Raw genomic sequence first — 19,613 nt, 5'->3', positions numbered from 1 at the left:
AAACGGCAGAGGTGATCAAATACCATCAAAAGAAAGCTCTATTTGTGGGAAGAAAAGGACGCAAATTTCGTTTAGGTACAGCATAGCATGACCGCGCAATTAGCAGTTAAAGCGACGCAGTGCCAAATTGTAAAAGTGCTCTGGTCAGGAAGGGGGTAAATCCTTCCGGGGCTGAAGTGGTTAAATCGACCATGTTTTTGCCTGCCACTTGGACTGATCTTTTGCCCTTCTACTTCAGTACACAGGGGTCTCACATATGTGAGGGGCTTCAGAATAGCGTTCAGAGTAGAGAAAATCAGTTTTTGGTTTTCTGTGTTCCCAGAACAGGGTCTGGTTGCCCGGAGGCTTCAAAGAGATTTGGGTGGGAGAAGCCTCTACCCCTGTCCCCCTGGCCTTAAGCTTGATGGTCCTTCCTGCTGCCTGGACCAATACTTTGGCTGTGTTGACCATATCTCGGCCTGCTGCCTCTACTGACTATAGACAGTATTTTTGCCTGGACATCTCTGCCTGCTACCTGGACCAATGCTTTGGCTGTGCTGACAGTATCTCTGCCTGAACTATGGACAATATTGCTGCCAGGATGATTGCTTTTGCTGTCGCTGACCACATCTGATGCTCTCCTCTGTGGACCACTACACTACTAAAACCACAGGTAATCTTTTGTTATTTGGTATGTACATGTTATGTATTAGAAATATGAAGGGCCTTCAAAAATATGATCGGTAGTCATGAAATTATGTGTGTAATTTATGCTCCTAGAACAACTGGAGGTGCTATTTGGATGTTGGGCCTCTGTATGTGACCAGGCTGTGTAAAAGTGTCACACATGTAGTATCGTTAAACTCAGGAGTAGCAGAATGTATTTTGGGGTGTCATTTTTGCTATGTACATGCTATGTGTTAAAAATTAGAGGTCGACCGATATGTTTTTTTTCTCTGGCCGATGCTGATATTTAGAAATCGCGGTGGCCGATGGCCGATATGTGATGCCGATTTTTTGGCCGATTTTTTTTTTTTTTTTTTTTCCCTTCATCTCATAAAATCTAACAGTTAGACCCCTTTCACACTGGGGCGTTTTTCAGGCGCTTTTGGGCTAAAAAGAGCGCCTGTAAAGTGCCTGTAAAACGGCTCCACTGCAGTCTCAGTGTGATATCCCGAGTGTTTTCACACTGAGGCGATGCGCTGGCAGGATGTAAAAAAAAAGTCCTGCAAACGGCATCTTTGGAGTAGTGTATACCGCTGCTCCACCACTCCTGCCCATTGAAATGAATGCGCACCGCTGCCGAAGCGCCTGCAAAGCGTTTTGGCAGCGGCGCTTCAGGGGCGCATTTAACCCCTTCCTCGGCCGCTAGCTGGGTTATAAGCGCCCCGCTAGCAGCCGAATAGCGCCTCTAAAATGACGGTAAAACGCCGCTAAAACTAGCAGCGTTTTACCATCAATGCATGCCTGCTCCAGTGTGAAAGCAGCCTTAAGTAATAAGTGATACAGAAAATTTTTTACATTTAAACATTAAACAAAACAAACCTCCAATCAGTTCACTTGTATGCAAAATTTAGAAAAAAAAAAAAAAATAAATAAAAAACCACACTATCTTAAATATTAAATACACAAAAACAGGTAATCAAAACTTTTGGATGCAAACAAATGGGCTAACTTTACTGCTTAGTTTTTTTTTTAATTCATTACTGTATTTTTTTTTTTTAAATTGCGTTGGAAAGACCGCTGCGCAAATACCGTGTGACATAAAATATTGCAACAACCAACATTGTATTCCCTAGGGTCTCTGCAAATAAATAATATATATATATATATAATGTTTGGGGGTTCTAAGTGATTTTCTAGCAGAAAATACAGGATTTTTACCTGTAAGCAACAAGTGTCAGAAAAGATTTAGTCTTTAAATGGTTAAACTGAGAATTCCTACACTAAGGAGTTCAGTCTATTGATAAAAAGAACCTGAAGAGATGCAATGTATCAGATTTGGCAGGCTGCCCAGAGGAGGAGAGAATCCTCTCCACAGATAACTTCAGGCAACTTGCATTGACTTCTATTACAGAAGTCATTTGCAAGTCAAATCGGCCTTTTTTATCAGCACAATCGGCCGATGCCGATTAAGTAAAAAACGCCAAATATCGGCCGACCTCTATTAAAAATATCTTATAAAATCGACAACTTTGTGTAAAAAAAAAAAAAAAAAAAAGGCGTTTATTTTTTTCCCACGTTTTCCGAAAACTTCTGGAAAAAAAATTAACCTTTCAAAAGACTCATTATGCCTCATAGATTATACGTTGGGGTGTTTGCTTTCCAAAATGGGGTCATTTTGTGGGCGTTTCCATTGTCCTGGTGCTCCAGGGCATTCAAAAGGGAGATAGGTCATCATGAAATTATATGTGTAATTTTGCTCCTAGAATGATTGGAGGTGCTACTTGGATGTTAGGCCTCTGTATGTAGCCAGGCTGTGTAAAAGTCTCACACATGTGGTACTGCCATACTCAGGAGTAGCAGAATGTATTTTTGGGTGTAGTTTCAAGTATATGCATGCTGTGTTCAAGAAATAACCTGTCAATACAATAAGTTTGTGTAAAAAAAGTCTTCATTTTCCCAAGAATTGTGGGAAAAAATTACAACTTAAAAAAACTCACCATGCCTCTTACTAAATACCTTGAAATGTCTACTTTCCAAAAAGGGGTCATTTGGGGGGGTATTTGTACTGTACTTGATTGTTAGTGTCAAGAAATGAGATAGGCCTTCAGTACATCAGGTGTGATCAGATGTGATCTATTTTCAGTGATTTGCACCCTAACTTGTAGACTCTAACTTTCACACAGACTAAATAATATCCACTATTTGGGTTATTTTTACCAAAGATATGTAGCAGTATAAATTTTGGCCAAAATTTATGAAGAAAAATGACTTATTTGCAAAATTTTACGATAGAAGCTAAAAAAAAAAAAAAGTTTTTTTATTCAAAATTTTCGCTCTATTTTCGCTTATATCGCAAAAAAAGAAAAAAACCCAGCGGTGATTAAATACCACCAAAAGAAAGCTCTATTTGTGATTTAAAAAATGATAAAAAATTTTTTGGATACAGTGTAGCATGACAGAGTAATTGTCAAAGTGTAAGAGTACTGAAAGCTGAAAATTGGTCTGGGCAGGAAGGTGTTTAAGTGCCCTGTATTGAAGTGGTTAAACAGGGTCTATACACTATTACTCCCTCTAGAGGAGTTTTTAAGAAAAGTCATAGGTGGACTTTGCAGTTCCTATGCTTTCCTCTTACCTTTTTCACGCTGCAGGACACTGCTGTAAACAGACAGATCCAAACTTCACCCATCACGGCGGGCAGAGTGTTTAAACCTTCAAAGACTGGGGCCCTTTTAATAGGGGTTCCACTCCTTTGGACCATGTATTGCACCCCTCAGGACAGCTTTAGGTAATGTAGCAAGACCAAAAGGAGTCCTGGTTCCTAGGGTCCAGCCCTCAAAGAGGAGCGTTACAGGCAAAACCTCATTCTTCTATGCGAGGCCCGGGTACCATCCAGTGGCGGGATAGATCAGATTGTGGAGGCTTTTTAAATCCAGTATGAATCCCTCCTGGAGCTCCGCAGAGCACATCTTCACTCGTGCCAACACCTTTAGACACTGGCGAAAAAAAACTGAGGACTCCTGGAAGGAGGAGGGGTAATATAGGGGAGTCAACTTCCTGTATTGGGTGTGCCAGTGTCAACACCTGAAGGTAGCTATAACCCACTAAGTAAATACTTAGGCTCTGTGTCCCATGATGTACAATAAAGAAATAGCAGGTCTAAATAAGGAATTACTGTGATTCCCTGCAGACGAAGCAGAGCTAAAGCTTCTGCCATCACCTTGGTAAAAATTTGGTGTGAGGATGACAGACCGAACAGAAAGGCCCTGAACTGTAAATGATGAATCACGCCTTCCATCCTTACCGCCAACCTGAGATACTTCTGGGACTGGAGTGAAACAGGGATATGCATCCTTTAAATCTATTGACGCCATGAAGCAACATGGAGTCAGCAGATTTCTGACTGAAAAAAAAAAAAAAAAAGAGCCCATCTTGTGTTCTGGATTTGATGGATTTTTTTCAGTGGCTTTAGATTGGGAATCAATCGGAATGTTCCTGTTGGTTTTCCTACCAAGACATAAAACCCGCCCTGCCTTCTTTTGGTGGCACTTGGATTACCACAACCTGCTTCTTCCTCTAAAGAGGACTTCATGGTGAGGGCTTTTACTGGCTCCCTTGGGGAATTCGTCACCATAAACCTTTTTGAGTGACTTTCGGAAAGCTCCACTGCGTAGCCCTGAGAGAGAGTGGTCAGTATAAAGTGATTTGACGTTATCCCTGACCACTGCAAAAGGAATTTTTGCAACCTTCCGCCCACCTGCAGGGTCGAGTCATTGGGTTTTTTCGGCTTGTGTAGGAGGATGGAAAAAGGATTCTGCCCTTACCTTTTGCATGGACCAATTTTTTTCTTCTCCCCCGAAACTTGCTGTCCTGCTCCTGAGCTTTTTGGAGGAAGAAGACGACGTTTTGGGGGTTGTTCCTTCTTTTTAACCGGGAAGGACCTTTTCTCATCGGCAGTCCTGTCTAAAATGTTATCTATATCAGGGCCAAAAAGGAGGTCACCTGAAAAGGGAATCCCATAAAGTTTACTTTTCAACGCTGTGTCACCTGGCCAGGTCTTTAGCTATAAAGCTCTTCTCGCAGCATTTGTCAAGGCTGCTGATCTACCCGACATTTTAAATTGCTTCAGCCTAAGCATATGCTATATAAGCAACTGCAGATGACAGGGCAGAAAATGAATCTAAAATCTCTTGTTTGGGTGAATCTGTCACTATATGAGACTTCAGCTGGTTAATCCAGCATTCTAGATACCTGGCTACACATGTGGCCATAGCTGGCTACACATGTGGCCATAGCTGGCTGATTGTCACGATCTTTTGAGTAAAAGATCCATATGCTTATCCATTGGATCCTTTCGAACCCCCATGACTTCAAAAGACAGGTCGTGGAACTCGAGACCTGGGAGAAGACAGCAGCCAACCTGGGCACCTTATTCCAAACTGCAGAGGGGTCCTCCTTAAAAGGAAAAAGTCTCTTATGGGCTTTGGTGAAAAAAAAAAAAAGTTTCCCTCCAGATCCTGCCATTTTTTAATGGCGTCAGAAATTACCAAATGGACCGGGAATGTCCGACCCTTAGGTTCGCCTAAACCTACATACATGCGGTCATGAAGAGATAATTCCTTCTTTTCTTCACTTGAGCCAAGTGTAACATGAATGGCTTTAAGAAGCCCGTCCACCTCTTCCAGGGATAACTTAAATTTGGAGGTGGCCCACTTCAGCCTCCTCAACCTCATCTTTAACAGAGGGTGCGGGGGACTGCTCTTCCCCGTTTGAAGGACCTTCAGAGTTTCCAACACCGGGATAGGAAATGAACCCTGGGAAGACTCTGAAGTGGAGGGCCGACTAGCAGCCAGATTAACTAACAAATCACGAAAAGTCTGAATCGTGGCATATAGTTCCTTCTTTACAGAGGCAACCAGGTCATCAAACAGAAGCAGATTCCTCTTCAACTAAAGAAGTGATGCAAGTACTGCATAGAGCTTTCTTACAATTTTCTCCCATTTTGGCCCTGCAAGAAAAGCATCTCTTTTTGCCTGGGTCAGAGCTCTTGGCCTGTGAGAGAAGACAAAAAAGGGAAGAAAACCAGGGGACCCTTAGTGAGACCCAGTCTCTGCTTTTATGGAGCACCACACAGGTGCAAAAGGAAGGAACAGGTAAACCTCCAGTGCCCAGACAGGCCCCTTGCCACTAGGGGAAAAAGGTAAAAAAGAGGGAGAGATCGAAACAGGTAAAGGAATAGGCAGACTTAAACCGCTGCCTCCTACCTTAGCCTTGCTGATGCCTGTCCTCATCACTGCAGACGCCGACTCCTCCATGGTGGGTGTGCAGTGTTCCACTCGTGGCTTCACACGCCGCTTCTGGACTCCCATAGTGCCACTGCACCGGAAATAGGTGCCAGCTTCTGTTCTGCCTCTTCCCCCCCCCCCTGCGTTCACGCTAGAAACGACATTTTCGCTGACCCACTCTGTCACTTCCGGAGCGACCTGGCCCCAACAAACATGGCGGCGGTGCACCGCCGCCTCCCAAGACTTTGCAGGCCACCGGATCGCACCAAGGGGAGAAAAGGAGCCTGAATTGCTACCGCTGCCTGGGTAGAACAAAGGGTTTCTAAAGGAGGAAAATTAGAGAGGAGCCCCGCCTCAGGAACACCTAAGATATGCTGACTCCCCTTCAAAAAGATGTTCCCTACGGGCCAGAGGAAACACAAAAACAATTGAGGTGTGGTAGGGAGGTGTCTTGCTTTAAAGATCTGGAGGAAGAAGGCGTTTCCTATCTCAGGTGCTGTCTTGAAAGACGCCTTGGGAAAAATGGCCTGGTCATTAAGGGGGCAAATCTTCCGGGTCTGAAGTGGTTAAACTACATATTTAAACAATGTTTAAGAGAGATTGCTGTACACTTAAACTTGCTTTATGAGAGAGAGAGACAGAGACAGAGAGAGACAGATCTAGCTCTATATATATATCACTAGATTTGGACATGTTATAAGCTGGGAGGCTTTGTCTCCCACCTCAGTGTGGGCTATATAAAGCAAGTTTAAGTGTACAGCAATCTCTCTTAAACATTGTGACAGAGTGGGTCAGCGAAGTGACAGAGTGGGTCAGCGAAAATGTCAATTTCTGGCGTGAACACGGGGGGGGGGGGGGGGGGTGTCAGAGGCAGGACAGAAGCTGGCACCTATATAAAAAAAAAAAAAAAAAAATGAACTTGATTTTAGCAAATGGCAATATAACAGAGTGAAAAATTTAAGGGGGTGTGAATACTGTAAGTATTCCATAATGAGCTAGTATGCGGTGATACTAGCTCATTATGCCTTTTGCCTTACAGGTTAAAAAAAAAAAAATCTGAGGGTTTACTACCGCTTTAAACACGGGTTTGCCCATGCAATCCTTGCAGGGAGGTTAAGCCCAGGAGCCTGTAAATTGAATGTTGCAGGGTCCATAATTTATGCTTCTAGTTCAGCCTAGGGGGTGGGCTATTGCCCAAATCCCAGTACAAAAAAAAATCCTGGATTAAACTACAGCAGACACCACTAGCTGTGGTTTAATTGCTGAAAGCAAAGAGTTTAACTGATGGTAAACATGGAGTAGGAAGGAGTTAATGGGTTGCATCTTCTGCTGGTCTCCAAGATAGCTAGCCCCTGCTCTGCAAATTGTAGGTGTTAGGGCCTCTGTCCCCAAATGACCACACTAACGGTAGACAGGAACACAAAGCACATTCACCCTGTGTTTGTAGGAGGTATGCAAACATTCACAGCAACCAGTACCAAAAGAGGACATCCTAAGGGTAACCACCATGTGGCCATCTACCAAAATTAAAGACAGGTGTCACGGTGGAACCAGAGTACATGGTATAGCTTTGCAAACCAGATGAAGTTTGCTGTAATACTCCTGGGAAGTTCGAGGTCCGCCGACTGCTTCCCTGATCGCACTCCCTCCCTGGTGTCTGTTGATGGCACCAGGGAATACTCACAAAACCACCCTATAGCTGTCCATTCAGGGGGACCTGCAGCATAGCAGGCTGCATAATGTCCTGGCTTACCAACATAGTTCACCTGCCTCTGCAGACGTGTGCCCCTCCCCCCACCTGGAGGTAGTCAGGGACTCTGAATGCGAGGATAGCTGCTTCTCCTCCAACGGAGAAGGAGCTTTCGTGAAAAATCAAGAAAAAAAAAAAAAAAAAAAAAGTGTCATTTTTTTCCAATGCTCTTTAGGAATCCCTTAATCTGGACTCCATTTCAAAGAGCGTTGCAGCACTGGAGCTAGTATCCAGGCAGTAGATAACCTGTACTTGCAGGCTGTGCATCTGTCCCTTAGGTGGTTCCCCTTTTGCTCCCATTCTCTGTCCTAGAGGGAGAGGACAGAAGTCAGAATGAGCCTTTTACAAAGAGACAAGGTGCAGACGATCACCCTATGACTAGAACCCATCCACTCAGGGTGACCCAAATTAAGACCCACCACTAGTAGGGGAAAAAAAAAAAAAAAAAAAAGGATACAGAGCCAGACTGCCCAAACCCGCCCTGCCGGTCTGTGGATAGTACAGAGAATCACCTCAAAACCCCTGATACCCCCTTCACCAGAGCAAAAAAAAGAAGAACCCTCATTTGCCTCTCTTACCTTAGGACCAGAGTCTGCAGGTGTCCCAGACCAGCTTACAGTCTCCTCCCTGGTGACTTGCCAGCGCAGGACAAAATGGCTTCCCCATCTTCTCTGTAGCCCTGAAAGGTCGAGCAGTGAGGATCCCGGTCTGGCGCTGTGGATCAGACACCTCCCCTGGAACAGTGCATGGAGTCCAGGTCGGTGTTTTCTACCAACATGGCTGCCAAGCCACTTCCTCTGCTCTCAAGGTAGGAGCGCAGACCACTACGCTATTGAGCTGAGCATTAAGCATCAGGACACCATAGGTCCACACTACTCACCTGAGTCAAAATCCCACACTGCCAGCGTACCTGAATCTACAGGCTTGCTGTCGACCAGACTCCTGTGGAGAGAGGGAGTCCCCTGAAGTAAAAATTCAAGACTTCCTTTCCAGGGCAGCCTGAGAAAGCCCGAACTACCTGCCTCCCCAGGTTCACTGCCCCTGTTCTGGGATGCTGTAGCCGGGAGGCTCCTGCCACCTAGCACGAAGGTCAGAGAAAAATAAATTCCTTCAGAGTTCCTGTCTGGCCGGAAGAAACACAAACACTGAGGGGCCTGTGGTCTGTCTTTTATGATGTGGATCATGCGTTTCCTGTGCTAGGTGGGAGGAGCCTATCTCTCTGTAAGCTGTCCTGGAAGATGACGGGAAAAACCACTGCGCAAATACCATGTGACAAATTGCAAAACCCACCAATTGATTCTTTAGGGCCTCTGCTTTAAAAATAAAATATATATCGTTTTTTGTTTGGGGGTTAAAGCAGAAGTAAACTCTGCATTCCTTATCGCAATTTTCATTTCTTGTGATATAAAAACCTATTTGCAACCCTTGAACAGTATAATGTATGCATAATCAGGGCTTACTTATTGTTTTTTAGTAGTTTAGAAAAATTGTCTTTCAGGAATCAGCGGCTCCATCTTCAGTACTGGTCTTCTGACTCATTTTCCACCCTTCCTTGCTTCCCCTGCTAAAATCTCACACACGCGCTATCGTTTCTTAACCAAGCCACTTTCTTCAGATGATTGTCGCTATAGGAGTCTGTAGTATGCCCTGGTTTACTCCCCGTGTGACGTCACACAGTCACTAGGGGACAACCAGGAAGCTGCGAATGACTGCCTAGTCTTGCGAGTCTGCAAAGCTGTGCCACAAACAGCGTAGCTCTTGTACACAGTATATTGTGGATGGGGAAACAGCACGCAGAGTGTGCCGTTAATCACAGGACGAGAAGCGCATGCGCCGGTGACGTAATCAAACATTACGGAATGGATTGCAAGCAGATTAAACACGTAAGGAGAATTTCACAGGCTGCAATCAATAGGTTTATTTATGAGGAGTGCAATGTGCTGAAGTTGCTTTGGAGAGTTTACAAGCACTTTACAAGTAATTTACAAGTAATTCTCTAGCCAAAAAAAATTAAATTAAAAAAAAAATACAATGTATATGATTTTCACATGTATACAAAAAGTGCCAGAAAATACAAGTCTTCAAGTGGTTAAGGGCCCTTAGTATGCAGCCAGGGACGACAGAAGTCATGATCTTCTCTGATCCAATGGCTAGAGTTAGATTGTACCAACAGTATAGTTGTCCGTTAAGGCGGGGGTCCTAAACCCCCAGGCCGCGGACAGGTAGGTAGCGCCTCTACAGCCGGGCTGCAAAGAATGCTCTGTCAGCAATGCGGCGGGTGACAGACGTCATCTTTCACCGCCTGCCTCGCATCAACGTTGTTCTGCCCCTATAGCAGGGCCACGAAGGCTGCTCTTGACAGAGCTGCGGGCAAGCAGAGAGATAGTTACATAATTTCTTACTGCCCACATGCGAAGGTTTACTCGCTGGGGAGAGGCTGCCAGAAGCAGTTTAAAAGGTGACACTCTGCATCTGGGTGGCAGGCGACACTCAGGAGCCTCACCGATTCTGCATTATGGTGTGTTGAGCCATTTCATTTTATATTGCAAAGTAATAATATAACTAATGTGCTTCAATCATCCTAACACCATAACAACCATGGTGTGGTGATGAATGAAGTGCTAACAGCAACCACTGCCTCAACATATCACATGCGGCTGTGGAATCCACCCCAACCATTGCCAATTTTTTTCCACAAAACAGGCCCCTGGTGCTAAAAAGTTTGGGAACCACTGCGTTAAGGGACTAAACATGAAGCCAGTAAAGACAGAACTCCTGGTCTCCATATTATAGTGGAGAAAATGATTTGATCCCCTGTAGATTTTGTACATGTGCCCACTTACAAAGAAATGAAGGGTTTATAATTTTTATCATAGCTGTATTTTAAATGACAGAATATCGACAAAATCCAGAAAAAACACACAAAACAAATGCTATAAATTAAGTTGCAGTTTAGTGAGTAAGTATTTGATCCCCAAGCAAAACATGACTTAATACTTGGTGGAGAAACCCTTGTTGGCAAGCAGAGGCAAGACGTTTCTTGTAGCTGGTGACCAGGCTTGCACACATCTCAGGAGGGATTTTGGTCCACTCTGCGCAGATCTTCTCTAAATCCTTAAAGTGCAAGTCCATCCTACACTTAAATTCTCCCCTGCAATCAATAATGTGGACTAAGTTAAGCCTTTTGTCTCAAAATGAAAAGAGACTTTTGGAGTTGTCGTGGTAGCTGGAAGTGCTCTGGGGTCTCGGCTCGCAATCTACAATGTTCATAGACAGTACAGGCAACCAGACTAAGGCTCCGTTTTCACTAGTGCGACTTGTCATGCAACTTTGGACACAAAGCTGCAAAGTCACAGCCCACTGATTTCAATGGCACCCATTCCCATCTATGAGACTTTGAAAAGGTACCTGCAATGCTTTAATGCGACTTTGATCTAGAGAGTAAAGTTGGAACAAGGCTGCACTCCAAAGTCACACTCTAGTCTTAGGCTACATTTCCACTAGTGCGACTGAGTGCAGTTTTGATCCAACTTTACACTCTGGATCAAAGTCGCATCAAAAGTTGCATCAAAGTAGTGCAGGCACCTTTTCAAAGTTGCATAGATTGGAACGTTTGCCATTGAAATCAATGGGCTGTGACTTGCGATGCGACTTTATGTCACCAAAGTCGCACTAGTGGAAACAGAGCTTTAAACTCATTACTCGCATGTAGCTCCCTTAGCTGGGCGTGTACCACACCATGCACACAGTGCCATACCATTCACACAGTGCCATGCAGAAACAACTGCCCTGTAAACTTACAGTTTCTAACAAACATAACAACGTACTTCCAAAGCCTGCCCTCTCTCTTTCGAAACTGCCAACCAAAAGAAGGCTATGAAGACAAGAGGCGATCTGTGATGGATAGGCGGGATGGGGGTGTGGCTGTGCAGGTATAGGCATGTCTGTCTAAGGATCACTGACAACCTTTTCAGGAAGTGAAAGACAGCTTAGTAAATTCAGATGAAGGGAGATAGCGTTGTCAGTGAAGAACTGATTGTTTAGCTTAGAAAGCCTAATCTAAGGTAGACAATCAGCTACCCGGAAAATGAATAGTATCAAAGATAATGATATTTAACATACTATTAATAGAAAAAAAAATTTTTTGACTGGACTTCCACTTTAAGGTTTCTTGACAACTCAAAGTTTCAGCTCCCTCCACACATTTTTATAGGATTACTAGGTCACTCAACCTTAATGTGCTTCTTGAGCCACTACTTTGTTGCCTTGGCAGTATGTTTTGGGTCATTGTCATACTGGAAGACCCATCCACAACCCATCTTCAGTGTGCTGGCTGAGGAAATAAGGTTTGCATCCAAGATTTTACAATACATAGCCCCGTCCTCAATGCGGCAAAGTTAGCCTGTACCTTTAGCACAGAAACAGCCCCAAAGCATAATGTTTGCACCTCCATGCTTGACTGTAGGGATGGTGTTCTCCGAGTGGGTCAACTCTACGGCGAGTCGAGTTAATGCCAAAGAGCTCAATTTTGGTCTCATCTGACCACAGCACTTTCTCCCAATCTTTCTCTTAATCATTTAGATCAGCGTTTCTCAACTCCAGTACTCAAGGCACCCCAACAGGTCATGTTTTTAGGCTTTCCGTTGTGTTGCACAGGTGATACGATTAGTTTCACTGCCTTAGTAAATACCACAGCCGTTTCTTCTGAGGGCTATCCTGAAAACATGACCTGTTGGAGCGCGTTAAGGACTGGAGTTGAGAAACACTTTTTTTAGATGTTCATTGGGAAGACTGTACATGTGCCTTCTTGAGGAGGGGGACTCGCTGTGTATGGAGGAAGAAAATGGCTGACTATGACCCTGAGAACACCATCCATCCAGTCAAGCAATGAGGTGCAAACATTCAGCTTTGGGGTTGTTTCCCTGCTAAAGGTACAGACCAACTTTGCCACACTGAGGGGCCATGTATTGTAAAATCTTGGATGAGAACCTTATTCCCTCAGCCAGAACACTGAAGATAGGTCATGGATGGGTCTTTCAGCATGACAATGACCCAAAACATACCACCAAGGCAACAAAGGAGTGGCTCAAGAACAAGCACATAAAGGTCATGGAGTGGCCTAGCCAGTCTTCAGACCTTAATCTGTTGTGGAAATTTTTATTAATGTATGTTGTCAGATGTCCCCCCCAGTGTCAGTTTTTGATCTGCTATTAAGCAGATCTGGGTACATGGGAACCATAGCATAACCATGCAAAAATTATGGCCCACTGAGCCATGATAGAGTACGGCTCGCGTCATTGGTGGCAGTGGGAAAGTGCACATGAACATGTTCAGAGCCATTTAAGTAGTGTTCAAAATGTGAGACACTTTGTGACACTACGCTGAGTCGAGTGATCGAACACCACCGATCGCTCGGTTCTGACAGCTCCCCGAGCAGAGAGCTGCTGATTGTCAATCACAGCTCTCTGCCCCCCTCCTCGCTCACTGGAGCGCTGGGCTATGGAGGGGGCGGCCGGCTCAGGCACTCAGCGGCTCTCGCTAAGCTGGCCGCCGGGTGTCAGTCCAGACACCTGGCGGATCCCAGCTTACATTGTCGTGATGACGCAGCACCTGAACCAACTTCTGACGTCAGCAACGAGCAGACTCCAGCATGCTCTCTGCCGAAAATGGGTAACAGGAGGGCAAAACGAACTGCCCTCCTGTGATCCATAGGAGAAGCACAGCCAAACAAGCTCTGGCTGTACTTCTCCTTTAAGACCCATGTTACAGTGAGGCAGTTTTCAGGCGTTTTAGCGCTAGAGATAGCCTTTAAATAACGCCTGAAAACCGCCTCCCATTCATTTCAGTGTGTCTTTTTACATTGTGGCAGTGCGCGTACGGGACGTTAGGAAAAGTCCTGCAAGCAGCATAATTGGGGCAGTTTGGCACCCTGCCTATTGAAATGAATGGGCAGCACTTTGGAAACGCCGCAACACGGGCGCTTTTAACCCCTTCTTCGGCCGCTAGCGGGATGTTAAAGGCTCCCCGCTAGCAGCCAAACAGAGCTAAAGCTCCGCTAAAACAAGCAGGAATTTAGCGCTAACGTTGCCATGGCTCAGTGTAGAAGAGGGCTCTAAAGGATTTAGAGAAGATCTGTAAAAAAAAAAAAAAAAAGTGAATCAAAATTCCTCCTGAGATGTGTGCAAACCTGGTCACTAACTAAAAGAAACATCTTACCTCTGTGCTTGCCAACAAGGGTTTCTCCACCAAGTACTAAGTCATGTTTTGCTTGGGTATCAAATACTTATTTTATTACTATACAGGATTTATATAGCGCCGACAGTTTACGCAGCGCTTTACAACATTAGGGCAAACGGTACAATTACAATTCGATACAGGGCGGAATCAGAGAGCCCTGCTCGTTAGAGTTTACAATCTAGGAGAGAGGGTCAAGTTATACAAAAGGGTAATAGCTGTGGGCTAATGGAGAAAATAGTGCAGTTGTTAGATAGAGGCAGGATAGGCTTCTCTGAAGAGGAAAGTTTTCAGGGATCACCTAAAAGTGGATTTGGAGACAGTCTGACAGATTCGGGGTAGCGAATTCCAGAGGATGGGCGAGGCTCGGGAGAAGTCCTGGAGGCGGATATGGGAGGAGGTGATGAGGGAGCTAGAGAGCAGGAGGTCTTGGGAGGAACGAAGAGGGCGATTAGGTTGGTATTTTGAGACTAGGCTAGTGATGTAGCTGGGGACAGAGTTGTGGATGGCTTTGTAACTTGTTAGTATTTTGAATTTGATTTGTTGGGCAAGTGGCAGTCAATGGAGGGATTGGCAGAGAGGGGTAGCAGACACTGAGCGGTTTGTAAGGTGGATGAGTCTGGCAGCAGCATTCATGATGGACTGAAGGGGGGATAGTCTATTTAAAAGGTAAGCCAATTTTACTCACTGAATTGCAACTTAAGTCATAACATTTGAATTGCATTTATTTTTCCCTGGACGTTTGGTTGCTATTCTGTTTCTATTATTTAACATTCACTTATGATAAAAAATGTATTCCTTTTATTTCTCTGCAAGTGGGCAGACTTACAAAATCTGCAGTGGATCAAATAATTATTGTAGTTTCAGTTCACTAACCAATAGTAGAGAAGCCCTCAGACAGAAAGGGAAGGTGGTCTCTGGGGACTCTCACAAGGAGGTCAGCAGTATCAGCTACTATTCCTCTCAGTACAGGGCAGACTTGTACAACTACAAGCTCCAGCATGACTCTCTTCCTAACCTGCTGAGAATGTCCCCCTGAGCTCCGAGCAGTCTATTCCAAAGTGTCATTCGTTCGCGCGGCTTCAGCTCCTATGAAAGAAATTTGCTAATCTTGCCCCCCTCTACATTACACCATGACAGATATAAGTCTCACCAGACTCCAAAAGCCACAATTCTGCTCTTCAAGGTTATGCGATACTTCCCACCATCTTCCACATGTAGACAGCTGTCACGTGACACCCCGTTGCACAGCCCGCTGGGTAACCTGAACCGGCGCAGAGAACGTCGGGAAGTGCAGATTCCAAATGCCTTCCCTGCTGAGACCTGTGGGTGTCTACAGCCAATCTTTACCTCAAGCACCACTTTCTTTTAACTCTCTAGGTGCCCTAACACTCCTGAACTGCTGTTAGAATAGGCCACGTCCTCCGTGATGTAGGTGAAGTGCCGGTTGGGAAGTTGTGCTGCTGGGCTGGGGCTGCCTGGAGTACGGCATAAGAGGCGGTGTTCCGTCAGATTAGGCCACTCGTCAGAATGTGTAACGGAAGTTACGTTTCATCGTTGCCATCTTGCTACACCCCACACTCCCCCATAGTAAAGATACACTGAGTAAGTGGACATCTTGTTACACCCACCGGAGTTTTGCGTATTAGGCCCCTTTCACACGATCGGAGCGTTTAGGTCCGCCTGTCAATTTTGTCGTTGGACCTGAATGGGCGCTCCATGTTAGCCTATGGAGCGACGGATGTCAGCGGAGACATGTCTGCTGACGTTCGATCTGCAAAAAGCAGACGGATGGCCCTACGTCCGGATCCGTTTCTATTGGATCGGGTGAGATCTGATGAAAACGGACATGCTGTCTGTTTTCATCTGATCCCTCCATAGGCAGCAGCGGCGCCTGACAAGCCCCTCCCCGCTCAGTGAGCAGAGAGGGACCTGTCATCCGCTGGCTCAGCGGGGATCAACGGAGAGATCTCCCGCTGAGCCGGCGGACCGAGGCGGGCTCCGTGGAAGCGGAGTATGCCTCGTGTGAATGAGGGCTTACACTTTTTTAAACCACTATACTGTGTTTATATAGTAAAATACAGTACTTAGAACTCCGTGTAAATATTTATATGTTGAATTTTAAAAGCAGCGAACTTCTGTTCGATTAGCAAACCTGTCAGATCAGCAGGCTTGACGCTGCTTTTTAAATTCAACATCTAAACAGTCAGTCAGACGGAGTTCTAAGTACTGTATTTCAGTATATAAACTCAGCTTACGGTTAAAAATAAGTGTGGGATGCAAAACTCCGGTGGGTGTAACAAGATGTCCGCTTGTCCCCTCTCAGTGTATCCTTACTGTGGAGGAGTGCGGGGTGTAGCAAGATGGCGGTGATGAAATGTCACTTCCGTTGCACATTCTGACGGGCCGCCTAATCTGACAAAACAGTGGCTGACTGTCTCAACACAGAGCCACAGCCAAGCAATGAACAAGTAGTGGAGCCCTTCCTGTCCCATTATAAGGCGATCTTTGGCGGGTGCTTTATCAGATTAGGCGACCCGTCAGATTTTGTAACAGAAGTGACGTTCCGTCAAGGCCATTTTGGTACACCTCACAGTCGGCTGCAGTAAGAATACAGTGAGAAGGCGGTGTTCTATCAGAAAGCCGCTACCCATCAGAAAATCAACCTCAGTGACGTTCTGTTGCGGCCATCTTGGTACACCTACACTTATCCGCAGTAAGCTTACAGTCTGAATTCGCCAAGCGGACATGTTTTTACACCAACTGGAGTCTTGCATTAACCCTTTTTTTTTTTTTTTTACAAGTAAACTGAGCTTATATAGTGAAATACAGTATTTAGAAATCTGTCACACTGTTTTGATGTTGAATTTTAAAAGCAGCAGTGTTCTGTAAGATCAGCAGGCTTGCCAATGCTTTTAAAATTCAACATCAAAACAGTAACACGGACTTCCAAATACTGTATTTCACTATATAAGCCCAGTATACCAGTAAAACTAAGGCTACTTTTACACTGAGGCAATTTTCAGGTGCTAAAGGGCTAAAAACTGCTCCTGAAAAAGCCACCCCAGTGTGAAAGCCCGACACGTACTACTGCGGCAGGTTGGCCCGGCTGTGTGAAGCGTTGTAGCTATACGTCGCGCGCGGCCGCGACGATCAAATTCGATACAGAACCGATCAGGCCCGGGCCAATGGTATCTGGCCTGGACCTGGTGATCGCTCCTGGCGAATGAGATCCTTCCCCTGCATGTGTAAGTGTAAACACAGCAGGGAAAGTGATGTTATCTCTCCTCATGGAAGTCTTTTCGTTCTAGAGAGAGGAGAGAAGACATCTCAGAGTAAGTGCACCAACACTACACTGACACCAGTTCACGTAGGACACTTGCCACCCCCCCGATTACCCCCCCCCCGTTAACCCCTTCACCCCCTGTCACTATGTCACCCAATGCAGTGTTCATATTTTTTTTTGATCACTGTACTGGTGTCATTAGTGACAAAAATTAGCGTTAGGGTACTTAGTGTAGGCCCAGATAGCTGTAGGGACCCCCCCTAACAAAGGTTTAACCCCTTGATCACCCCCTGTCACCAGTGATCACTGTATTAGTGTCACGCTGGTTAGCTAGTTTATTTTTCATAGCTTCAGGGCACCCGCCGTATTTTACCTAAATAAAGGGTTAACCCCCTGATCACCTGGCAGGTGATATCAGTAAGGTTTTAGTGTCAGATAGGGTCTGCGTCGCCCCAGGCAGCGTCAGATTAGTGCGTGTAGCGCTAACACCCACGCACACACACCATAACCTCCCTTAGTAGTATATTGTCTGAACGGATCGATCAGCCCAGATACCTGCTAGCACCTGCGTTTAGCCCAGCCCACCTAAGTGCAGTATCAATCGATCACTGTCACTTGCAAAACACAACACACATAACGGCAGCGTTCACAGAGTCAGGCCTGATCCCTGTGAACGCTAACAGTTTTTTTCTTTGCAGCGCTTGAAGCAGTCGCTGACAGTCAGGAGCTCTTTTTCCTGAGTCTCACTACTGTACTAGTAAATTTAGAGACCAAAATGTCAAATCAAAAGTACAGTAGTGAAGAGGACTACACGTTTCTGAGCATGACAGATAGTGAAGAGTCACTCATCTGTCAGATTCAGGTTCAGAATACGAAACCGGTAGACAGCAGCGGCACCCTGACAGATAGCTTTGACGATGAAGTTGTGGACCCTGCCAAGGTCAGGCATACCCAACCCCGTTCTTCTGCTGTCGTTGAGGTGCAAGAACTGGAGCAGAGAGCCAGTACTAGTGGCGCTCATCCTTCTGGTGAACTGGCAAGCACCAGCGGCCTAGTACATCCTGGTCGTACATCCAGCACTGCAGTAACACTTGGTGAAGTGTCCCATAAGTGCAGTTCAATCTGGCGAGGTGGCCAGCACGTGTAGTGTCCCGCTGCCACTAAGAAGAAGACAAACAAAGGCCGTCGAGCCCATAGTGCCCTTCCTGCTTCATTCGCCAATCCTAATTGGGAGCCCACCACTTTTGCAGCACCCGTACTTCCCCCATTCATTGGCCAACCCGGAATTCAGGTGAATTTTACGTCACTTGATTTTTATTCGCTGTTTTTCACGGAAGATCTCTATAGATCTATTGTGCACCAAAGCAATTTGTATGCTGGTCAATCCATCGCCAGTTGACCCTTCCCAGACATTGGAGAACCTATCTCCCAATTTAGGACCTTCCTGGGCCTATCCCTCCTCGTGGGCATAACTAAAAAGAGTGAGATGCGGTCATATTGGTCCACTGACCCAATTCACCATATGCCCGTGTTCTCTGTCTCTATGACCAGGACACGATACGAGCAGATCTTGCGGTTCATGCACTTCAATGATAATGAACTCTCGTCCTCGAGCTGATCCTGGATTTGATTGGCCCTACATAATTCGGCCCCTCGTAAACCACTTCAACCAACAGTTTGCAGCCTTGTTTATTCCTGAAAAAGTTGTCTGCATTGATGAATCCCTGATTACGTTTTCTGGGCGCTTGTCTATCAGACAGTATCTTCCCAGCAAGTGTGCCAGATATGGGGTCAAGATGTATAAGCTCTCTGACAGGGCAACAGGCTATACATATAGTTTTATGGTTTACGAGGGAAAAGATAGTCACGTAGAGCCGGAGAACTGCCCAGACTACATAGGGAGTGCTGGTAAGATTGTGTGGGACTTGGTGTCACCCTTATTCGGAAAGGGGTACCACTTGTATGTGGACAATTATTACATGAGCGTGCCACTTTTTAGTCATCTTTTTGGTTATGGAATTGGTGCATGTGGCACCGTGCGATCTAATCGCCGGGGCTATCCCCAACGGCTTGTAGAAACCTGACTTAGATGAGGAGAGAGAGCCTGCTTGAAGTGTAATAATTTGTTAGCAGTGAAGTGGAGGGATTCACGGAATGTTTCATTCTGTCCTCCCTTCACGCAGATACAACAATCCAAATTTCTACGGCGACTAGTGTTGTGGAGAAACCCCTCTGTGTCCACAAATGCAACCTTAATATGGGAGGGGTGAACCTCAACGACCAGTTGTTGGCGCCGTACCTAATTGCCCGTAAGGCCAGACGCTGGTACAAAAAAGTGTCTGTAAATTTATTTCATTTGGCTCTGCTGAACGCTTTTGTGCTATACAAAGCTTCAGGACAGACTGGATCCTTCCTT

General features: G+C 45.5%; 1 protein-coding gene across 1 annotated transcript in view; it reads right to left on the bottom strand.

Moving 5' to 3' along the window:
* The window catches only part of MRPS21 (mitochondrial ribosomal protein S21), a 145,577-nt gene extending 130,136 nt beyond the window's left edge, over positions 1–15,441 (bottom strand). The window contains exon 1 of the mRNA XM_073592653.1: positions 15,065–15,441. The gene's annotated coding sequence lies outside the window, so the exon portion shown is untranslated. The remainder of the gene's footprint in view (positions 1–15,064) is intronic.
* Positions 15,442–19,613: the final 4,172 nt, after the last annotated feature.

Source organism: Aquarana catesbeiana, linkage group LG07 (genome assembly GCF_042186555.1).
Source record: "Aquarana catesbeiana isolate 2022-GZ linkage group LG07, ASM4218655v1, whole genome shotgun sequence".
NCBI classification, from domain to species: Eukaryota; Metazoa; Chordata; class Amphibia; order Anura; family Ranidae; genus Aquarana; species Aquarana catesbeiana.
Note: the sequence above shows the minus strand (reverse complement) of the source record. Positions and strands in the feature narration are given on the sequence as shown.